This window comes from Meleagris gallopavo, chromosome 2 (assembly GCF_000146605.3).
Source record: "Meleagris gallopavo isolate NT-WF06-2002-E0010 breed Aviagen turkey brand Nicholas breeding stock chromosome 2, Turkey_5.1, whole genome shotgun sequence".
NCBI classification, from domain to species: Eukaryota; Metazoa; Chordata; class Aves; order Galliformes; family Phasianidae; genus Meleagris; species Meleagris gallopavo.
The window spans coordinates 36,737,444-36,745,932 of NC_015012.2; the positions used below are offsets into that span (position 1 = coordinate 36,737,444).

The 8,489-nt window shown below is 42.6% G+C and overlaps 1 long non-coding RNA gene across 1 annotated transcript in view; it reads left to right on the forward strand.

Annotated features, from left to right (window-relative positions):
- The first annotated feature begins 1,573 nt into the window (after positions 1–1,573).
- The window catches only part of LOC116216319, a 15,729-nt gene continuing 8,813 nt past the window's right edge, over positions 1,574–8,489 (forward strand). Inside the window, exon 1 of the long non-coding RNA XR_004158866.1 lies at positions 1,574–1,621. This is a non-coding gene — a long non-coding RNA (uncharacterized LOC116216319). The remainder of the gene's footprint in view (positions 1,622–8,489) is intronic.

The following is an 8,489-nucleotide window of genomic DNA, read 5'->3' on the forward strand; positions in this document are numbered from 1 at the left end:
ACCCAGATTAAAAAAAAAAAACAAAAAAAAACAGAAAAACTGACTCAGTATCAGTCTAGATCACAGGAAGCAAAGCTGTTACTGAAGCAAGCTTGTTAACAAAGCTATCTGTACTCATTAGGCAAAGGTGGGGAAAATAAAGAGCCTGGACAGGAGTTTAGACAACAGGTACAACAGACAGAGTAAGTACAAAAAATAAACAAGTTATTTTGCTACATACTGGAAACTGGAAAGGTTCTGTGTCCCAGACCAGAGAAACATCTCCCCTAGATTGATATATACTTCCTTCTAGAAAAAAAGGAAAGCTTCTTCCTAGCCTTTCCCAGTTCTGCTGATAGGCCTGCCATAAGCATACATCTGTCTCTACAACCCCAGCACATGCACATTCTATCTGGGGCCAGACTTCAGTGATAATAAATTCAGCAGGTTACCCTGCACTCAGCACAAACATTCTGACTGTACTTGTGGCTAATATTGCTATGGTGGTGATGAGCCCTCTACAGCTTTTTATCAGTGACTTATAACAACAGCTTGTGCCATAAGACTCTAACTTGCTAAATGAAGGTAGAGGCTTCTGTAACACTCCATCAGCAAAACACCAAGATTTTCAGAATCACACACGTGTCTGAAATATACTATAAAATGTACAGAGAAGCTGGAAGATGTTTCCAGTCAACAAAGCACTGGTTTCCCTTAGTGCCCCTGTAGAGATGATTGCCCACTCACAACCCAGGAGCAGCATGATGTAAATGGATAAAGACAGCTGCTGCTCCCTGCCAGGAGTTGTCAAGGGACAGCAAAGAGCAGTGGTCGCACAGTGTCACAGACTTGTGTCCTTGCTGGCAGTTGACCGAAACTTCATTGAGAAACTTCTGTGTAACATTACAAGAAGCTTCTTCATAGGCCTACCCATGCAGCCTTCCAGCCCTTTAAAAGTTCAGCCACTGCAGTTGAGGGATGTTAGGCAATTCCAGAGGATCTGTTTGCGTACTATTTTCTTTCTAAAGGTCACTGTCCAAAGGAATAAACCTGAGTGGAGCTTGAGGGTTCAAAAGGTTGCTAAGCCAGGCTGTCACGCTGCCATTTGACTTGAAATGATCAAAAGTAGATAACAAAGCATCTGGATTCTGCAAGTTGAAGTGTTGCTCTGCTCCTGTGCAGAGGTCTAAGGTTCTTGTCTTTGATGTCACTTGGACTTAACGAACTTGCTGGCAAGACTGTGAGTGAATCACTGTGTGCTACCATGCACCCAAGGACTCCCACCATGTTGTGTGTAGAATTAAAAAGCCTTTTAAAAGGGGTTTGGCAGAAATGAGCACCTCTAGGAAGAGAAGAAAAAAAAGTAATTCAACATTTTGTTAGATCCTGAACCACCTTCATATTTGATTCTGTACTGTGGTGTGTGGAACCTTTGAATCACGGCCTGAACTACCGGGGAAAGGACCTGGGCAGCCCTGGGAGCACAGCTGAAGGCAATTCAGCTTTGTGACCGGAAGGGGTGGAGCTCAGCTGCACATCTCTTAGACCTCATTTAAGGGCTGACTACCACTAGGGAAGAATCTCTGGTTGGAGATTCCTCCTTTGTGGAGTTTTCTCTGTTAGCCTTTATCTTTGGGAACAGGTGAGCACCTTTACTTTTCTTTTGTAACACCTTTCCGTTCTCACTAGTTGCTTTGTTTTTACACTTCCTGTAGTGCCATATCAACCACGTTGATCCTTCCAATCATAGCATGTGGTAACCCAGAGAATTTGTCCTCAGCTACACAGGAAGGCTTTTCACCCTTTTGAGGCTTCTTGATTTCTCAAATTGTATTTCTTCCAGTACCTGGTTCTTGTGGTTTAAATCTTGAATGGAGTAAAGAATCTTTGAACAAGCGGAATAGAAATCTACTGTAGACAGATTGGTCAGCCAGCTGATAGAGATTGGGAGTGTTAAGATTTAGAGAAAAGTAAAAATACTGTGTAATTCATGTTGATTGAATGCACCTGGCTTTACCACAGCACTTAAAACTTCTCTTTCTTCAGTCTGTGTCCCATGCTCTTGAAGTTCACTAACTTTAATTCCCGCCCCCTACCCGTTCTGGTTAAATTACTACTTGGAAGGGCAAATTCCTCTTAAGCCTGTAGTAGTACGCCTATTAAGCTGGACAAATTTAACTGTTGTGCAAGCACACACCTTCTGTGTCAAATACTAAGGCTACTGCAATTTGGTGTGCTGTATGACAAGGTATCAGCAAGGTATCAGGTTTCCTGATGAGAGCTGGGGCCACAAAGCTGAGAAGAAGGGACTTTCCTTTGCAAAAGGTGAGGGAACCTGCCTTAATTACAGGGTAGGTACCTCAACTAATGTCTGCTCAACACATAAATCCTGAAACAGTAATTTCTCATTTATTTCTGACTTCTGAAAACCTTACTGGATGTCTTTTGAATGTTACTGCATTGCAGAGGATGATTACTCAGGCTGCCAATGGGATACTTCCATCCTTCACTCACTGTGGGCTTATCTCCAAATCCCAGACTACGTCACTATCTTTGGGATCCAGCATCTCTGGGCCATTCAACACTTAGCAATGCTGACGAAAGCCAGAGAGAGGGCTGGGAACTAGTGCTCTCAAGGGAAAAAATGTCCTTGTGTTGTTAAGCTTTCTCAGTGCTGGGGCACGCTAGATTTCATAATTAATCCTGACGCAGACCCTCATACTCAAAATATATCTAAATAAAACCCTCATAATAAATCAGGATTTATTATTCTAATCTCATTTAGGTCATACAGTGGCGTACAACAGTACAAATGTGGGGTTCTAACCTATAATCCTTAAGGCAGCCAACACTTCAACTGGCTTCCAATGAAATAATGCCTGTGCACCAAGTGCAGGACCTCACCCTCACATACTAATCAGAGTAATTAAAGTAGCTCTGAAGCAAGTAATATGTGGTTTGATAACTTCATTTGGTTCTAGACCAGAGAAACAAACTTCTAGGAGAATTAAACATGTTACTCAACAAGTAGAAACTAGAAAGGGACCGATTCAATGAACTAGATGCATTGGAACTTTAAAGCCTTTGTTTTATGTTGGACTTTTGCCTCTATTAGCTGATTATAAACTGATTTTGCTCTCTTCTGCAGTATTCCCTATTGCACAACATGCAATAAAAGCAGACTCAATCTCATAGATGAATTCTTCATTCCATATTAGTAAGGAGTCTTAAACTCTGAAATTTCTGTCCATGCTGTACATTCCTTGCAGATTAATAGAAGGCTCAACAATCTGTAGAGGTAAGACTAAAAAGCCCTGAAACTGTTTAAGTAGTTCTTCCCAGCTTTCAGTTTCCTGAATGCTTCTGTAACTCAGAGGCATTAAATCCTCAACAGCTGAAGTAGTATATACATCCTCCCCTCTGCTAGCCTTCAGCACTTCCTCTGCCTTAGGATTTACCCATTCTTTGCAATCTCCCCTCCCCCCATAGGAAAGACACCAAAAAGAGGAACTATAGAAACTAGGTACTTCTCTAAAGTGGGAATTCCCTTAGATATTTCAGTTAGTTGGGTATGAGGTGACTAGAAAAGAGAGAACAGGTGTGGCCTGAAAAAAAGGGGGAGATAGAAGAGTAAGCAATGCTTAGCACTGCTCTGTCTGGCATTTCCCATAACCTACAACACATCCCGGCAGAGAACATCTTCTCTTCATAAAAGTCTTTAAAAAAGAAAAGCCTATTTAAGCAAGGATGATTTTTAGTTACAACCAACAAAGGAAATTAATTTATCTTCTTCCCTTGGTTTCTAATAATTAGATAATATGAAGCATCTGTTTCCCAGTTAACAAAGTCCCACGTGTTAGAAATTATCTGTTTCAGCCCTGATTATTTGCCAGTTCAGACAGCTGGAGATAAACTCTGGAAGAAAAGGACCTGAATCTTGCTCACTCCTTCTACAATTATTGCCTAAAGGTTTTGTATTCTTTTAACCTCAATATCCTAAAGCTGCTCTAAGGAGTACTAACAGCCAGGTGAGCTCAGAAGGTTGTGCAATGCTAGGGAGCAGCCTCATGTTTCTTCTGCCTTCAGAAGCTGTGTTTGACAAGGGAGCCCTCTGGATTGACACTGGAGAAACTTTTCAGCAGTAGAATTGCCCTTGGAGTAGTGATAAAGACACGTTGTTGTTGTTGTTGTTAGTGAGAGGCCTACAGAGCTCCAGCATGGCTTTTCTGGGATATTTAAAAAAAAAAGGCAGAAAAGGATGACCAGGTTGGCTGGCAGCAGATGATGGAGCCTGGAATTCCAATGTGCTGTAGCTCTGCAGAGGATAGAGAACTGTTTAACTACCGGTCAAACCTAACCTACTGCTCAGGAGTGAGTTCCTGCAGGATGAGGCGGCTTTGTTTACAGGTGAATCTGTACGTAAGGCATCTGCAAGGAGCTGAGAAACATGCAACTCCAGGACTGAAACCAAGGAGCAAACACTTCTCAGCTGCTGTGTGTTCAGCACCTAACAGAAAAGACTCAGCCGACAGCACCCACCTCACCTCATGCGCATGTATTTTCTGAATGCAGTATGGCACGCTAATAGGTACGTGCTTGTGCTGTTACCCGCCTGCTGCCGGCTGACTTGCAGGGCCCGCTGCCGTTCACTCGTCCATGACGTTCATGCAAGAGAGTTCTCCCTACAGCAGAGCCCCAAAATGTCGACGCCGGCTCAGCGGGCCGCCAGCGCTGCGGTACCACAGCGCCCCCTAGCGACGGAAGAGCGGGCTGTGACTGACGAGGACGCACCTGGGGAGCGTAACCCGGCCCCGAGGGCGGTTGGTGCCATTGGGGTTATCCACGTGTACGTGCAACATTTGGGGTTGTGTAGGAGCCCTGAGCCCGGAGAAGCAGTGGGCTTGCTTCTGCTCATCGCCTGAGAAGGACTGATCAGAGTGAGACAGGTCACAGTTTCTTTTTCCTTCCTCTGTCTCAGTGTGTCCTAACAACATCTGTTTGTGGTTGTTTTTTTTTTTGTTGTTTTGTTTTGTACTGACTTTGGAGATGTCTGCTTTCTCCATAAAGCTCTCCTGGAAGAGATGCAGAAGCAGTTACAGGCTTCTGCCTCGAGCTGTGTGCAGACAGGCGGCTTCCTGTCTCAACCAGCAGCTCTTCCAAGCTGGTTCTGTTGCAAAGCAGTCACCAGGATTGCCCCATTCTTTGTTCTGTGCACTTCTAAAGGAATTAATTTGTTCATCAGTTTTTGACTTGGTGGCAGAAATTGAACTCTGCCCTGAAATCATCAAAATATATGACAAAGTTGACGGGAGCAGGTTTAACAAAGTGTTGCTTTTGTTGGGGGAAGAGTGCCAAGAATATATCATGTTTCCAAACAGAGCTAATGCTGCTCCTACCACAGTAAGAGAAAAAAGGATTGCTCCTTGAGTTTGATGATTGTGCAGACTATTTATGCTTGTTTATACCGTGACAGAACTTTGAATGCATTAGACTTGAGATGGCCCAGCTGGAAAATTTGGCTCAGTGGGTGGATCAGAGCAGGGAACTGTAGAAGCGTGGAAAAAAACCAACAGAAATGGAATACTGAAAGAAAGAAAAAAAGGGAGTTTGAAGAAGAGGAGCTTCAGATGTTATTGTAGGAACTACATTAAAGAAAACTTCTGCTTGAAGAAAGGAAGTCCCGTGAAGATCTCTAAGCTCTGGAGAGTTGTCTGTATGATTCTCATAAGTTGTTTGAAGATTCCAGCATACCAAAACCTTTGTCTTTTTTGCTTCTTTTCATAAACCTGTATTCATATAAGTTTGTTATATTAATTAGGCATCCTTACATAGTAACAATAATTTTACTAATTTAATTTTTTAAAACTTAAGAGATGGTGGAATTAAGGTTGTCAGCGCAAGCTTGCTTCGAACCCCTTTGCAAGTGCTTTTCAGTGTTACCTTCAGCAATTCTGCCCACAGGATCCTTGCTTCATTCAGCGATGAGAGTGGGGAGTACCACAAGTGTTCTGGGAGGAACCAGCCTGTTGGGAAGTGATGTGGTTGTTTGTAGGGTACAAGATATAAGAGAAGTGTAGGTTGGTAAAACAAGGGTTTGTATAAGGGCACCTGAGGGCTTTGTGACTGCAGGATGTTTGGGACTCTTGGCCTGAGCATCATCTGGGGGATTTCAGTATGCAGAGGATGAGGAGAGCTGAGGAGCTTTACAGAGAAGAGAGGGTAGAAGCAGTCCAGTGCTACATGCTGTGAAAGCAGCAGGGCCAGAATGCTTTAACAGCTGGGAAGGAGGGCAGGGAGTAGGTATTTACCCTGGACATGCTTCTGTCACCTCCAGCTGTGCTGGCTTTAGTTTATTTTGGAGCAAAATCGAGTAATATAATGGCAGATTTCCAATCCTCTTATGGAACAATGTGTCCTAAAAGGACCTCAATCATTTTCGCTGTTAAAACATTTTAAGAGATGTGCTTCTGTATGTAGCTGTATTTCCTCTGAACTCTGCCATATGGAGGATGTTACACTGGAATTGCTGCCTTTTATTTTTCACATCCTGATGGCTCAGATTTAAAAACTAAAGTAAATCTCAAGTAAATATAATATAGTCATTTGATTAATGAATGTAAAAATATACGCAGTTTCAAAATACCTTAATGAATGAAACCAAGCAGCTGAATTTGAGTCTGATAAATGTGTATGAAATATTCTGAGATGTGTATCACCTCATAGTCAGATTGAGAGAAATTCATTAAAGATATCCTCATTGGGGGGGAGATATCTGACCAATTTAAAATTTAAGTTACTTTAGTTAGCTATGTTTTTAGCTACTACTACTTTTTTTTCCTCCAAATCTGGGCACATATGGCAACTTGGGCTGTTCTCTACCAATACACAGCTCTCCTGGGAAATCACAGAGCTTCAAAGCTTTCTGGAGCTTTTTCACTCTCTTTCCACCCCCATATCTTCACCTGTCTTTTTTTATTGTGTACGTCCACGTGACTAAAGATTTACTATAGCTATACAAAATGAGTTTTTAATAATTTTCAGTAATTTAGTCTGATCTTCAAAGAAGAAACAAGATGGTGTGTGCTGAATGTGGCTAAGCACAGAGTTGCTGTCTACTTTTGGATCAAATGAAAGAGCACTTAAGTTAACTCTTAAGCATGTCTTCCTTAGGCACAATAAGGACTGCAGTTGCTTAGGTTGTCTTATTTTTATTGGAATTTTATGCATATCAAATGGTCTGAAATCCAGAGGAAGGAAAATTGATGATGATAAGGAAAAGTTAAATCAGTTATTGCAAGCTCCCAGATAAAGCTGTTACTCTAAGTGCTATTTAGCTTCTGACTTTTTGGGGAATGTACCTTTTTCACGTATGGAGCAGAGTTGACACTACTTAATAACTCTATGTGCTTGTTCTGTGCTTGACCGATCACATAGCTGCTCTTGCTTTTGAGAAAACCCACGTCTGTAGCGACTGGAGACAGCTGCAGACCACGCACAGAGGGAGTGCTCGATCGGTATGCTGAGTGAAAAGCTCTCTTTCTGTAAATGTAACAACAGGTCTAGCAGCGGCTCCCACCGGCTCGTTTGCTGCATTTACGGCAGACACCAGCGGAGGGTGCTGCTGCTGCTTCTCTGTCCCGGTTGCGGCAGCAAAAAGTTGGTAGAAATCGGTCGTTTGTCTGACTTTCTGTGTGTAAGTCTTGGAAACATCAGCCCCTGGACTCGGTCTGTTATGCTAATTGTTTGCATTTGTCTGTGCTGTTTCTGTGCTGCAGTATATCTGCAAAGCTGCGGAGTGGGGGGTTACCTCTTGTAGCATAAACTTGGCTGCATGGATGCATCCTTTGTGGTGAGCTTTTGCTTCCTTTGTGCTAGTTGTAGCTGCTTGGCTGTTCTCAAGCAATCCTATGCCAACTTAGAAAAGTCACTTTTTAGAGGTTTCAAGATATGCAGTATTAAGTTTCCCATACTGTAGCTCATGCATATTGAAGAGCATTTGCTTGGAGCCCTAATGATTGACTTCACAGTTGTGGGTCCTCTGATGGGAAAATCATCTGGAGCCCTCAGCGTCTGCTTCATTATATCTTTGATTGGAGAGAAATGCAGTTTGAGTTCCTGCAGTGCTGAGAGCTGTTTAACATTCACTGAGTGGATTCTGAAAATAGAAAAAAAGTTACATGAAACTACATGAAGCAGAAGTCAGTCTCAGCAAGAAGTAACTCTTAAATACGCACCTTAAGCCTCCTGTGTGCTGCTCTGTCTTTTTTGTTGGCTCTAACTTGACCCAGTTTTTGCACTTTGGATGGCACCAGTGCCTTTCTTGTGTCTAAGGAGTCAGGGATGCCTGCCCTTTTCTTTCCTCAAACTCCTGTCCTTGTACTTGGCTCACAGCATTTCTTCCTTCACAGCCAAAGGTGCTCATTTCGATAATTCACTTTTCTTGCTGAAGATAAGTGAGATACTCAGAGAAGAGATATGTTAGTGGTTGGGTGGGTTATCTTTTTTTTTTT